Source organism: Theropithecus gelada, chromosome 12 (assembly GCF_003255815.1).
Source record: "Theropithecus gelada isolate Dixy chromosome 12, Tgel_1.0, whole genome shotgun sequence".
Classification (NCBI taxonomy): domain Eukaryota; kingdom Metazoa; phylum Chordata; class Mammalia; order Primates; family Cercopithecidae; genus Theropithecus; species Theropithecus gelada.
Window position 1 is genome coordinate 84806688 of NC_037680.1, and position 14913 is coordinate 84821600.

Below are 14913 nucleotides of genomic sequence, written 5' to 3' on the forward strand. Positions count from 1 at the left end.
TCTACCTGGGCAGAAAGAATCCTACATAAGTAGTAACCCGTGCTTTCAAATACTAGATTACCAAGGCCGGGCCAAATTAGAGCAGACCTTGACAGTGATGCTGTCCAGTACAGTAGACAGCAGCCATTATGACCATTCAAATTTAAATTTAGTAAAATCAAAGTTCCTCAGTTACACTAGTCACATTTCAAGTGTCCAACTGTCACACATACCTTTGTATCTTTACCAAAAAAATAAAAATAAAAATAAAACAACTAGGCAAGGGCTTTTTAAATCCTTAACTACTTACAAGTAGGCAAAACTAGGCAACTAGCAACACCATTATATATTGACATGGTTTGGCTGTGTCCCCACCCAAATCTCATCTTGAATTCCTACGTGTTGTGGGAGGGACCCAGTGGGAGGTAATCAAATCATGGGGGCAGGTCTTTCCCGTGCTGTTATTGTGATAGTGAATAAGTCTCACGAGATCTGATAGTTTTAAAAGAGGAGTTTCCCTGCACAAGTTCTTCTCTTGTCTGCTGCCACATGACACATGCTTTTCACCTTCCACCATGATTGTGAGGCCTCCCCAGCCATGTGGAACTGTAAGTCCAATAAAACTCTTTCTTTTGTAAATTGCCCAGTCTAGGGGTATATCTTTATCAGCAGCGTGAAAACGGACTAATACATACATGTTGTCACAAATGTACATAGATGTGGTTTCTTTGTAAAAACTTCACAATTTTTATGATTAAATTCATTTTTTCCACTTAGGTCATTAAACCATTACATTTATATCAACAGCACCAATCTACTTAGCTTAACATACGTAAATTAAACTCATATATACAGACCTTTATTTTAGATGTATCAAGGAGGTTTGCAGTTCATAGGATCTCTATAGAACCTCCTGCAAAGTGATAATGACTATGAATTTGTCTACTTTTACATATTTTGATATTTATTATGTTAGTACTTCATGAAGCAAGGCATAGATTTATTTTTAGAACTATATACTAGTTATAAAACATTTCTAGCTGTAAACAGGGTTATTTTTTCCAAGTCTAAAGTTAAACCTTCAGTCTCTCCAACTGTGTAACAGGGTTTTAGTGCTTCTATAATTTTGAAACTTGGGATATTTTTCAATTTCATCTTGTATACCAGAGACAGAAATATACATAAATATAATAAATCTTAAAACTTCTCATTCTTTCCTTACTAAAAACTGAAATGAACATAAACAAAGTACAAGTTTCCCAATGTATAAGAGGCTCCAAGGTTCAGAGTATTAAGTTGTTCACTGAAGATTACTGATATTCCTTTTCTCATCCAATGTTTCAAATTCAGTCTTTACTCATGACAGAGAAAGTGTAAATAACCTTCAAAGTAATTGTTTCTTTCTCTTTTTTTTTGATTTATCGAACTATCTAGATATATTATTTTTTATGCTTCTGGCTTGGTATTTGCAGGCTGGTTAGAAGTATATAACAGGCCAGGTGCAGTGGCTCATGCCTGTAATCCCAGCACTCTGGGAGGCAGGCAGATCACTTGATCCACCAAGAGTTTGAGACCAGCCTGGCCAACATGGTGAAACCTCATCTCTACTAAAAATACAAAAATGAGCCAGTCATGGTGGTGTGCACCTGTAGTCCCAGCTACTCAGGAGGCTGAGGTGGGAGGATCATTTGAACCAGAGAGTCGGAGGTTGCAGCGAGCTGAGATCGCACAATTGCACTCCAGCCTGGGCAACAGAGCGAGACCCTGTCTCAAAGAAAAAAAAAAGAATGTATATAACCATTGTTGGCCATGCTGGTTGGTGGAATACTTCTAACCCACATGGTCTAAAGCCATAGACTGTTAGACAAGGAAACTGGCCTTTGGGATTATCTTTTCAACCTTAGTATTTCATAGAAGCCACTGAGGCCCAAAGAAGGGAAGAGGATGTTCTTAAACATGCAGGCAAGTTTTCACCTCAGGGCCTTTGCATTTGCTGTTCCCCCAGACACCCCAACACGGACAACTCTCTCCTTAGCTAACTGTTCATATGTCCCTCCCTGACCACCCTCTTTAAAATCATAATGCCCTTCTCTGCCCTAGACTCTTGATCTCCCTTACTCTGCTTTTGTTTAAATAAACTTTTCATTTTAAAACAGTTTTGTTTGTTTCTGTTTTTGTTTTGAGACGGAGTTTTGCTCTTTCGCCCAGGCTAGAGTGAAGTGGCACAATCTCAGCTCACTGCAACCTCTAGCCCACCGCGTTCAAGCAATTCTCCTGCCTCAGCCTCCTGAGTAGTAGGGATTATAGGCGTCTGCCATCATGCCTGGCTAATTTTTTTATTTTTAGTAGCCACGGGGTTTCCCCATGTTGCCAGGCTGGTCTCGAACCCTTGAACTCTGGTGATCTGCCCGCCTTGGCCTCCCAAAGTGCTAGGATTACAGGGATGAGCCACCACTCCCGGTCAACAGTTTTATATCTATAGAATTATTACAAAGATAATACACTCAGTTTCTATATACCCCATGCTCAGTTTCCTCTATGTAACATCTTACATTAGTATGATACATTTTTCACAATTAACGAACCAATATTGTTACATCATTATTAACTTAAGTTATACTTTCTTCAAAATTCTTCAAATTTCCCTAACGTCCTCTATCTATTCCAGGATCCTATACAAGATACCACATGACATTTAGTTGTCATGTTTCTTGGGCCTTGTCTTGGCTATGATAGTGTCTCAGACTTTACCTTTTTTTGATGTCTTTGACAGTTTTGAGGAGTACTAGTCAGGTATTTCATAGAATGTCCCTCATTTTGGATTTGTTTGATGTTTTTCTCATCACTAACCCAGGGCTATATGTTTTTGAAGTACCATTCTCATCATATAATATTAAGGATATACACTATGAACATGACTTACTACTGTTCACGTTAACCTTGATCACCTGGCTTGAGGTACCCTTTTTCCTTAAGCATTTACCATCTTCTAACATACCATTTAATTGACTTATTTAACATTTAGTATTTCTCTCCACTAAAATATAAGCTCTATGAGTCCAGGAATTTGTGTTCATTGTGTTCACTAATGTACCCTCAATACATGGAATAGCGTTTGGAGCGCATGCACACACACACACGTACTAGACACGTGTTGAACAAATGTGTTGCTGTTGTGTTGCATAAGAGATAGCGCCTCATGACCTATCCACTTCACCAAGTTAAAGTTCTTCACCAACACCCACCTGTTTCACGTGTCCATGTGAAGAGATCACCAAACTGGCTTTGTGTGAGCAACATGGCTGTTTATTTCACCTGGTTGCAGGTGGGCTGAGCCCGAAAAAGGAGTCAGCAAAAGTGGTGGGATTATCATGAGTTCTTACAGGTTTTGGGATAGGTGGTGGAGTTAAGAGCAATGTTTTGGGGACGGGGGTGGATCTCACAAAGTACATTCTCAAGAGTGGGGAGAATTACAAAGAAACTTCTTAAGGGTGGGGGAGATTATAAAGAACCTTCTTAAGGGTGGGGGAGATTACAAAGTACATCGATCAGTTAAGGTGGGGCAGAAACAAATCACAATGGTGGAATGACATCAGGTAAGCTATTTTCACTTCTGTGGATCTTCAGTTGCTTCAGGCCATCTGGATGTACACATGCAGGTCACTGGGGATATGATGGCTTAGCTTGGGCTCAGAGGCCTGACACCACCCACCTTGTTATTTTACTCCTCCATGCTTTTGTCCAAGCTGGGGAGCTTTTCCTAATTGCTCAGGCTCTCATAGCACCCTGGGTTTGCCACATTGTACTGAAATGATCAGCCAATCTCTCTAGATCCTACTCTAAACTCTGAGCTACTTGACTGCAGACACCATGCCCTTCTTACTTATCCTCCTATATACTCTCTGTCTTCATTCTTTTAGGCTCTGTCTTCCAACCTTACTCTTCGGAATTTCATCTTTTTCCTGAGCTCTATAGCTCTCAAATTCACTACAGTACAAGAGTCTGATGTCAAGTTTAATTTCTATAATTGAGTACTTCTTACTAGCTTGCCTCATTTGGTTTTGAAATTAATCAAAATATAATAATATATTCAGATAGGTCAAAATATAAAGGGGACCTTCGTCTGACAAAGTGAAGGGAATAAGATCAGTATGTGGGGGCAGTGTGGTTTGCCTCAGTACAAAATTGGAAATCAGGAGCTAATTAGAACTGTGTTCTAAATCTGGCTCAACCACTCACTTGCTGGGTGGCCTCTAGCAGACCATTTAACCTCTGCATGCCTTACTCAGCTACCTGTATCCCACAGAGTTGCTAATATCAAATTGCTTTGCGTGTGGATCATTCACTAGGTAGCTGCTCCAACATGCCTTTACAAATGTAAACTGCTACATAATTATGGAGCACTCCACCGGACCTCACCCATTCAACAACCATGTGTTCCTCATCTCTCCCTGGAAATCCAACAAAGGTCTGTCAGTCCAACAAAGGCAAAGTCAGCAACGAACTATTTATAATACACTGCCTTTCAGCCAAACTCAGTGACCTATAGACATTTTATCTTATATTTGTATAGAATGCCCTTTCTGTAAGAAGTGGTATTTCCCCTATTTAATAGATTGAGAAATTGAGGAAATAAAAGAGCTCAACCCAAAGAATCCTATGCATGCGTCAAAACGAATCAGTGTATTGCTATTTCCTAACTAAGAAATCTGTTGTTTACATGATCGTTATGCAAGGCTAATTAACAGGATGAATACAGGAGTTCTCCCACACAGAGACAGAAGCACTTATGAGTAATAATTCTACCCTGACTCACACAGAGATGCCGTGTCCTCCTGAGCTGGATGGTAAAAGCACTGACTTCCTCCTTCTTAGCTAAGTGACTCAGAATATTATGAGGGCCATATTATTTTAGAAGCAGCTGGACTGGGAAGAAAATTGCAATGGCAAAGATACCTAGGACAACTTATGTCTGTCCATCAATTTGCAAAAATAAGAGCCAAAGGTGATTACAAGGATGGTCCACATTGAGGGTGCTCACCTGGTCTTCACTTTGGTTTAAGGTTGTGGCTGACTGAGAATTTTTTAAGAGTTACATAATGTGAAGGATACACCACAAGAGGATCTGCCCCTAGTAATATGGCCTTTCTGGACCACAAGGCTACATGGTGATGTAAGGATGTGGATGGAGCACAGGCATGCCACAAGCAGCAGAAAAGGAAATGGTGCCAGGGTGGACCTCATAAAAAGAGCTCAGAAGGCTATCAGATGAAACAGACAGCTAGAAACACAGATGGAATCCCATTTTCATAGGTTTGGAGCAAACATTAAATGGCTACATTATATCTAAGTTTAAATGAAAGAGAAGACTATTGCCACAATACATAAAGAGCATACCATTAAAAAAATAATTTGGGCTGGAGGTGGTAGCTCACACCAGTAATCCCAGCATTTTGGGAGGCTGAGGCAGGAGGATAACCTGAGGCCAGGAGTTCAAGACCAGCCTAGGTAACACAGTGAGACCCTTTCTCTACAAACAAAAAATTAAAAATAGGCTGGGTGCGGTGGCTCATGCCTGTAATCCCAGCATTTTGGGAGGCCGAGGTGGGCAGATCATGAGGCCAGGAGATCAAGACCATCCTGGCTAACACGGTGAAACCCCGTCACTACTAAAAACAGAAAAAACTAGCCAGGCGTGGCGGCAGGTACCTGTAGTCTCAGCTACTCGGGAGGCTGAGGCAGGAGAATGGCGTGAACCCGGGAGGCAGAGCCTGCAGTGAGCCAAGACTGAGCCACTGCACTCCAGCCTGGGTAACAGAGTGAGACTCTAGCTCAAAAAAAAAAAAAAAAAATTAAAAATTAGTCAGGTGTGGTGGCATGTGCCTGTAGTCCCAGCTACTCAGGGGGCTAAGGCAAGAGGATCCCTTGAGCCCAGGAGTTCAAGGTTGCAGTAAGCTGTGATTGAACTACTACGTGCCAGCCTGGGCGACAGAGTGAGACCCTGTCTCAAAATAAATAAATAAATAAAATGAAAATAATCTATATAATTTTTTCCCAGTTCTAAAAGTAATAAATACTTGTAGAAACTCTGGAAAATAGTGACAGACATGGAAAAGGAAATAAAAATCAGTCATGATCTCATAACTCAGTCAAAGTAAATCAATAGGTAGGTGTACTTTTGTCCAATATATAATTGGAATCAAAAACTATATATACAGTTTGGGTACACTGTTTGTTTAAATGTATGCGCCAAAAAAATCAAATACCAGTAAATACTAATCTTGCCAAAAAAAAAAAAAAATAGACAAAAAGAAATGTCCCAGGGAGTGCTGTGCCTACTTATATCTTATACCTTACAACCTGACACAAGACCCCACTCAACTGAACTTCTCTTCTACAGCTACCAAGGGACCTCCTTGTTACACAGCCATTAGTGTTTTCCAAAGTCCTTAACCTCCTTGTGCTGTTAACCAGCCCCTTCTTAAAAGGGGTACTACATTCACTGAAGTTTTCTTCTCATTTCTACCCACTTAGTCTCCATCTTCTTCCTTCCCTTCCTGGTCTCATCAAATGGAGGCGTTGTCTGAGTTTCTCCTCTGGCTAGAGCTACATAATGTTCTCCTTAAATCAATTTATCCACATGTGCAACTCCAATAACTTCTACATGCATGCTGTTCAAATTTCCACCTTCAGTCTCAATCTCAGAACTGAATTCTGGTCCTATGTTCCCAGCTATTTGTAAGACATTTCCACCTGGCTTACTAAGCTCCATTTGTCTAAAATTACACTCATTTATTTATTCAATAAGTATTTGCTGAGTGCCTACTATGGGCTGGACACTGTGCTGGGCACCAGGGAAACCCTTCGATGAAGCTCCCATTGGCAATAAGGTTCAACTCTTTAACCTGACATTCTAGGCCTTTCACAATCTTGGGCTAGTTTGCCATTCCAACTTTCTACTTCAATTCACACACTCTTTACCTCCAAACTGAACGCTATTGCTCAAATGTTATGCTTTTCCAGTTATTTCAGGAAAGGTTTACAGTTATCTCTGAAATACCCTCTTCCCACCTCAACCTACTGAAATTCTATTCTTCAAGGCCCAGCTCAAATGCCACCTCTTCCGCAAGCTTTTTTGGGTCCCTGATCCAAAATGGTCTGTTCTCTCTTTAAACTGCCACAGAATATCTTTGGTACCTCCCCCATAACATATACTGCATGCTGCATGTTCCCTCTCAAATGACAACGATGACAATAATTACAAGTCATCAAAAGCCTATTTTGTGCCAGGTATGTTGCTTGGTATTTCATATCTCTAAGCCCCAAAATGTATAATGTGAGTACTATCACCCTCATTTTACAAATGAGGAAGCTCAATTATATCAAGTAAACTGCCTGATATCAAGTAACACGACTACCTACTAGACTTAGAGGAACCTGAAAGCAGCAATTCTGCCCTCTTCCATTTGTATAACTCTCATTGGGCCTAGAACTGTGGTTAGTACACAGCGGGTACTCAGTAAGCATTTGTTGAATGAATAACTGAATAAACAGTATATTTTTAAGCCACTAACATCTGTAAGTATATATACCACTCTAGTTTCCTGGCAAAATTATATTTGAATTCCTTATAGGCTCGTTTCACTAAAATTTGACATACTTTCCAAAACGTTATGTTGAACTCAAACTTTTACATTTTTTTCTTGGTAGAAAAGGCTTCCTAGCTATTAAAACCTGGGCTTAAAAATAACATGGCAAAGATCAGGTAGCAAAAACCTCACTCAGACCTTTTATAGAAACCAAAGCACCTTTGCATTACTTAGGAATTGTCCTGTGAACCACTACAGTATCAGCAACTTGGCTGGGTTCATTTTCTAACAACTTAGAGCTCAAGCTCTTTACAACACCAGTGATGAGATGTTCCCTTTGAAATAGCCCCAACAATCCACTTAAAGCATTTTTCAGCACATCTCTGCACATGTTTATTGTTTGCCACCTGCAAAATCATTGAGACATTTGCTGCCTCAGAAATCTAACTAAATATAAGCATGGCACTTTAAATCTCAGATTGCTTTGCAACTGAAGGCAGCAGTGTTACTGCACCTTTATGTCAAATTGGAAAGCCAAAGCTTCTGGCTGGGAAGCCCATTTTCATAAAAACCACCAGAGATCCAGTATGTCCTGCTCTTAGAAACAAAGCAGGAGGACACAAACTTCAGTTATGAAATGTCTACAAATGCAGACTTGATGTTTTCCATCTCCCTTTGCCTCCATGGCAGAGAACATTGACTAGAAAACAAAGGAACCACTTGAATTAGCTTTATCTTGGGACTGAGAGGAAGAAGGCAAAAACTTCCATGATAAAAACCATATCAGCCTCCAACTGCAACAGGAGTAACTGGTGAGGTACAAGTAGGTACCATCAGAGCCAAGCCAGCTAGTGTGGCTGACTGCAACAGTGAATGCAACAACAAAGAAGTACAGTGAGACCAAATATGCAAGATACCCAAAAAGGGCTGGGGAAATAGACTTAAAGATGTCATCAGTTTATATAACTATTTAGAATCTTCTACTTGAGCCTGCGTAATAGAGGTTGTGTTTCTAAATTCAATACAGGACTGTGTTTATCTAATTATCTCACAAACCTCCTAAAACTGAGGTAATCTCAGGAAAAAATCACTTGGTTTTTATAGAAAATAATCATTTTTCACATGCATGGTTTAGAATAAAGCTTATAAAGTGCTTGATAACAAATGGCCAACACACATATGAAAAAATGCTCAACATCACTAATGATCAGGGAAATGCAAATCAAAACCATAATGTGATAACACCTTACTCCTGCCAAGAATGGCCATAATCAAAAAATAAAAAAAAAATAGACGTTGGTGTGGATGTAGTGAAAAGGGAGCACTTCTACACTGCTGGTGGGAATGTAAGCTAGTACAACCACCATGGAAAATAGTGGGAGATTCCTTTAAGAACTAAAAGTAGAACTACAATTTGACCCAGCAATCCCACTACTGGGTATCTACCCAGAGGAAAAGAAGTCATTATACGAAAAAGACACTTGCACATGCATGTTTATCGTAGCACAATTTGCAGCTGCAAAAATGTGGAGCCAACCCAAATGCCCATCAATCAACGAATAGAAAGAAACTGTGAGATATCTATATATATAATCTATATATATAGATACATATAGATATAAATATATGTATATGATGGACTACTACTCAGCCATAAAAAGGAAACAATTAATGGCATTTGCAGCAACCTGGAGGGATTTGGAGTCTACTATTCTAAGTGAAGTAATTCAGGAATGAAAAACCAAACATCACATGTTCTCACTCATAAATGGGAGCTAAGCTATGCGGAGTCAAAGGCATAAGAATGAGAAAATAGACTTTGGGGACTTAGGGGGAAAGGGTGGGGAGGGGGTGAGGAATAAAAGACTACAAATCCGGTTCGGTGTATACTGCCTGGGGGATGGGTGCACCAAAATCTCACAAGTCACCACTAAAGAACTTAGTAACTAAATATCACCTGTTCCCCACAAACTTACGGAAATGAAAAAAAAAATTTTAAGTGCTTGATAAACTTCATTTTTCTTTTTTTTTCTTTTTTTTTTGAGACATTTTCACTGTTGTTGCCCAGGCTGGAGTGCAATGGTGTGATCTCGGCTTACCACAACCTCCGCCTCCTAGGTTCAAGTGATTGTCCTGCTCAGCCCCCCGAGTAACTGGCATTACAGGTGCCCACCACCACGCCTGGCTAATTTTTTGTATTTTTAGTAGAGACGGGGTTTCATCATATTGGCCAGGCTGGTCTCGAATTCCTGACCTCAGGTGATCCACCCACCTCGGCCTCCCAAAGTGCCGGAATTACAGGGGTGAGCCACCGCAACTGGCCTTCTTAATAACTTCTTAATAAACACTTGTAGTAATCTCAAAAAAGAGAGGTGAGTAAAGTACTGGCACTATTTTAAAGATGATGAAAGAGAACCCAAGATGATTCATTTATTGTCAATTGTGTTCCCAAAGAGAAGAAAACGAAGTTCCTCAAATTCTTGTCTAATTACTGAGTCCTCTGGGCCACCCAAGTTCAATTACATTTTAAATCACCTTAAATCACACAGGGGCCCTGATGTTGGTAGAAGGACCATAAACAAGGAGTGAGTAGGCTGAATCCAACCCCTGAGCTACTCAGACTACGTATTGAGTTTGTTCAGTGTGAGAGAAGTGTGGCAATAGGAAGAACATAAATTTATAACACCAGGAAAGGGGTCATGTCCCCACACTGCCTTCTAAGCTAACTGACATCCAGCAAGTCAGGCTGACTCAGGGCTTCTGTGCCCTTCTTATCTGCAAAATGGAAGTCCTGCCAATGCCTGCTGCCTTCTACCTGAGAAAGCAGAGAAGCACAATATGGACAAAGCATGTGAAAGTTCTTTGTTAACTCTAAAACAATGACTATTCCTATTAGTTAGCTGATTTCTAACCACATAACCATTTATCCTCAACAAGCATTTATAGAGGACAGACCAAGTACCCAAACACTATGTGAGATATTAGAGACACAAAACACAGCTCCTGCTCTTGAAGAGCTAAATAGCTAGTGGAGAGTGAGACACAAAACCAAGTATAAAAAGCACTTCAACAGAAGTATATAAAACGTGTTATACAAGCACAAATAAGGAATCATTACTAACTAAGGGACAATAAAGAATCTTACAAGTAACAGAACACAATTAAATGACAATGATAGATATACAGAGATTACTTTAGTCGAAAGAAATCAGAAACAAAGGAAACAAAAACATACAACAAAACCAATCATACCTGCTCCAGAAATCCTGCTGCAGGCCAGGCATGGTGGCTCATGCCTATAATCCCAGCACTTTGGGAGGCCAAGACAGGTGGATCAAGAGGTCAGGAGTTCCAGATCAGCCTGGCCAACATAACGAAACCCCATCTCTACTAAAAGTACAAAAATTAGCTGGGCATGGTGGCATGAACCTGTAGTCCCAGTTACTAAGGAGGCTGAGGCAGGAGAATTGCTTGAACCCGGGAGGCGGAAGTTGTGGTGAGCTGAGATCATGCCACTGCACTCCAGCCTGGGCAACAGAGCAAGACTCTGTCTCAAAAAGAAAAACAAAACAAAACAAAAGAAATCATGCTGCTTCTGGCATGAAGCTGTCAGCCTACAATAACAACCTCAAAGGTTCCACTAAAGAGTGAGCACTATGTGAACTAACCACACACGGAAGGCAAGCATGCAAAGGCCTTCTTCACAAGCTGTTCAAGTCGTTCTGACCCACAGACACATTCTTGTCCAATAGAAGGCCTTTGCTGGGTGGTGAGGATGTCATGGCAAATGAATAATTCCCTCACTTCCTGTTGACTTTAACTCTTTTGGTCACTGCAGCTCACCAGCAGAAGGGAGAATACTTACAACTTTAACCTTCAAAAAAACAACCAGCTTATGGCTTAGCACACACTCACAAAACCAGTTTCCATGGGCATTCAGAGTAAATGTATGAGAGAAGTAATTAGTTGATTTATTTTCTGTCTCTGCTGAACTCGAACCTGCTAAAAAGTAAGCCTAGGTCTTTGTTAACTGGCATCCCAAGAGTACTAGACCAATGGTAAGATCTAAGCAAAAAGGTGACTCACCTCTTGTTTGAAAGGGCAGACATACTCAGCAGTGATGGGCTGCATCTATGACCTCTCCCTCCCTTTTGGACTTAATCTGTGACAACAACCTTGGCTACCAATCAGCCTCTTAACTAATTTAGTCAGGAAACAAGCAAGGCTGGCAAAGGCAGACAAAACACTGTCTCTGACCCTCAAAGATAAGCACAAGATAAGGCAAAATAACAGAATGAGTCTCTGTCATTTAACTATGTACAAATTGAAGGACAGAAAAATCTCTGCCCATCACACAGGACAGAAGAAAACCGTATAAGGTATGAAGGATAAGAATAGTAGGAACTGGCCAGGTGCAGTGGCTCACACCTGTAATCCCAGTACTTTGGGAGGACGAGGCAGGTGGATCACCTGAGGTCAGGAGTTTGAGACCAGCCTGGTCAACATGGTGAAACCCTGTCTCTACTAAAAATACAAAAATTAGCTGGCCCTGGTGGCAGGCGTCTGTAATCCTAGCTACTCGGGAGGCCAAGGCAGGAGAATCACTTGAACCCGGGAGGCGGAGGTTGCAGTGGGCTAAGATTGCACCACTGCACTCTGGCCTGGGCCACAGAGTAACACTCCATCTCAAAAAAAAAAAAGAGTAGTAGGNTTTTTAGACAGTAGTCTAGCCCTGTTGCCCAGGCTAGAGTGCATTCAGTGGCATGATCTCAGCTCACTGCAACCACCACCTCCTGGGTTCAGGTTATTCTCCTGCTTCAGCCTCTCGAGTAACTGGGATTACAGGCGCCTACAGCCACGCCCAGCTAATTTTTTTTGTATTTTTAGGAGAGGTGGGGTTTCACTGTGTTGGCCAGGCTGGTCTTGAACTCCTGACCTCGTGATCCACCCCCCCCCCCCCTTCGGCCTCCCAAAGTGCTGGAATTACAAGCGTGAGCCACCGCGCCTGGCCTCCAGTACTTTTAACAGCCTCCTATTGCCAGAAGGAGTTCAGACTTCATGGCTTGACCTTGAGGCTCTCTACGTTATTGGCTCCCTCCTACATGTGGGGACATCTGTGTTTTTCTGCACTCAGCATTCCTACCTCCTTTGGGAACTTCCCCTACCTGTAAGACACAGGGTAAGTATGTGATCAATGCTAGGCCAGTTCTACTAGTCACAGTACCCTAGTCTTTTGGCTACAGCGGTTGAGCCAGGGTGGGCATATGACCCAGCCAATCAGAGTCCCTCCCTGGAATTTTTATCTCTGAAGCTGTGGAAGGAGCCTTGCCTATTGGGTTACAGGACTGGAAGGATGTGAATTGGAGGCCCCTGATGGCCATCTTTCCCACCATGTGAGAATGCCTGTCTGCTGAAGAAGGGAAGGAAGGTGACAGGGGAGAGGAGAGTAACACCAAAGGAGGGATGAAGATTTTGTGTGAGGGGAGTGGGAAGGTGTGGTGGGAGAGTAAGAGCTAATGACCTTGCTTGAGTCCCAGGATCTCCTCAGGTCTGGAGCTAACCTCACCTTCTAGACCCCACAGTTCTATTATCAATTAAGCCCATGTTATCTCAAGGGAGTTTGTGTTGGTTTCTGTCATTTACAACTGAAAGTGTCTTGACTGACACTTCACCTTTCCAGACTTATCTCCCACATACCCCTTTATTCCCATTTTATAGTCCAGACACCTATTTTTTTTGCAAAATCAGTAGGTCTTTTATTGCATCATTTAAATATCACAAATAGGTCTTAGGAGTCTTCCAGCATCTTGTTTCTGTAGCTGGACAACTCTTAGATCTTATTCATCAGCCTGCTGAACTGTTCCTTTTTCAGAGACATAGGCACCATCCAAAATTTTTCTGATATCCTTATTTTTAACTTGTGACTTGCTGAATCGAAGCAGCTGAATTTGAAACAAGCTCAACGTCATTTCCTTCAAGGATTAATTCATCTTTCTGGGCTTGAGATACCAAACCAGCAACACCTGACCTCCTCCGAACCCTGGGGATGTATTTTTCACCAAAGAAATTTCAGATTTCAATAAGAGACCCATTCTCCTGGATAACGACGTTAATGGGGAAGTGAGCAGACACAGACCTCATCTTGTAACGGAAGCCCAGTGTAACGTCCTTGATCATGTTCTGTGTGTGACTATAAATAGTCTGAACGGTAGCCAGTTCCTTTCTGTTGCCCCACCATTTGTCAACCCAGAGCCTCTTTCTTCCCAAGAAGGTTGAGTTTTACATTGACGTGACTGAAGTCCCTCCACAGGCCTCCTCTGGGGCCCTTCACAATAACTGTGCTTCCCTTCAGAGTGATGTCAACATTTTCTGGAATGTCAGCAGTCTGGTTGCTGAGAATGATCTTCATTCTTGCAGTAGATGTGGCAACAACAAAAAAAGCCTTTTTTTTTTTTTTTTTTTTTTAACCCACTCCTGGAAACGCTTCTTTTCCAATTTTAGGTTCCCCATTTTTAATTAATTAATTGATTTTTTCCCAGCTTTACTGAGGTTAATTGACAAATACAAAGTTTCCCCCATCATATTCCCTTCAGCATCCCTGGCAGGGCAGGCACCCTATCTTGTTCATCTTTGCATTTTCCTCAACAAGTATTATGGTACCTAGTAAATGATCTCCAAAAATGTTAAACGTCATATGAGGAAGTACCATTATTATATACTTTCATTAGATATTTTCCTTTTAGACTTCATTTACTAAAGTAATGCTCAAGCCAGGATTCAAAAAGATCAATGCTGTCTTCCAATAAATAAAACAAAAATCTCATCAAAAAGTGTTTTAAACTTAATCAGAACCTTTTTAGTGCTATTTAGAGCTTAAAATTTGCAAGCCAAGTATACCTCACCCATCTCCCAAAATAAGCCCAAGTAAAAATGATTAGGATATTTATTAAGATCAACATAGTATAATTACTGTTGTTTGTCTCGTTAGGTAAATTAAAAGCATAGGAGATGTCAAATACTGAAGTCACAAATAGAGTTATTCCTTGAAAGTATAAATGAACCTGCTATTCAGCTGGAAGGCACCCACAAGGACATACCTGCTGTTAAAATACAGTTCCATTGAAACAGTTCCATATGGGTTGGTAACTAGCTTCTGTCTCTAAGCATTCTAAGTATCCTAAGGTCTCTTTACAAGGAACCTCCCACATCCTAAGATCCAACACACAAAAGATTAATATCTGACCCTATTTTGCTGAAATGGTGGGTATCTCTAGGACCCTGCTCTTATATTAGGGCAAGGATTCTTTTTTTTTTTTTTTTGAGATGGAGTCTTGCTCTGTCGCCC

At 41.1% G+C, this 14913-nt stretch overlaps 1 pseudogene; it reads right to left on the reverse strand.

Moving 5' to 3' along the window:
- Positions 1-13405: 13405 nt before the first annotated feature.
- On the reverse strand, positions 13406-13977 carry LOC112636511 (annotated as a pseudogene).
- Between the last annotated feature and the right edge of the window lie 936 nt (positions 13978-14913).